Source organism: Trachymyrmex septentrionalis, unplaced genomic scaffold, assembly GCF_001594115.1.
Source record: "Trachymyrmex septentrionalis isolate Tsep2-gDNA-1 unplaced genomic scaffold, Tsep1.0 scaffold9, whole genome shotgun sequence".
In the NCBI taxonomy this organism is placed as follows: Eukaryota; Metazoa; Arthropoda; class Insecta; order Hymenoptera; family Formicidae; genus Trachymyrmex; species Trachymyrmex septentrionalis.
Genome location: NW_017306091.1, coordinates 1,814,182 through 1,814,652, shown reverse-complemented (window position 1 = coordinate 1,814,652; position 471 = coordinate 1,814,182).

Sequence of the window (471 nt, the reverse complement as noted above, 5' to 3'; positions counted from 1 at the left end):
AAAAAAAAAAAAAAAAAAAAAAAAAAAAATAATAGAAAGGAAACAAGAGATGTAATCGGTTCTATCTAGGATTCTTTAGTTATTTACAGCACAAGTCAGAGACGAGTGTGTTTGTCGGAAGCTTTTTATTTGTTTGTAACTTCGATTTTTTACTTTTTTTCGTTTTTTTTTTCGAAATTGTCTATTGATATCTCACAATTGGTGAAAAATTTTCCAGTTGTCTAATTGGAAGAAATACGGCGAAATAATAGAAAAGAAATCCGAATATTTTCTTTATGCTAGAATTTTTATTACAATTTGTTAGTATTAGCACATTGCCGTTATTTTCAATATGCAATGTGCTAAGAAATTCGTATATTCGAGAAACGTGAGATTGATGAGATAGTAAATCTAATATGCGGAAAAGTTTCCGTTTTGTGTTTAGTCTAAAGATTTCATCAACCAACAATCATATGTAATGCAGTAATTACG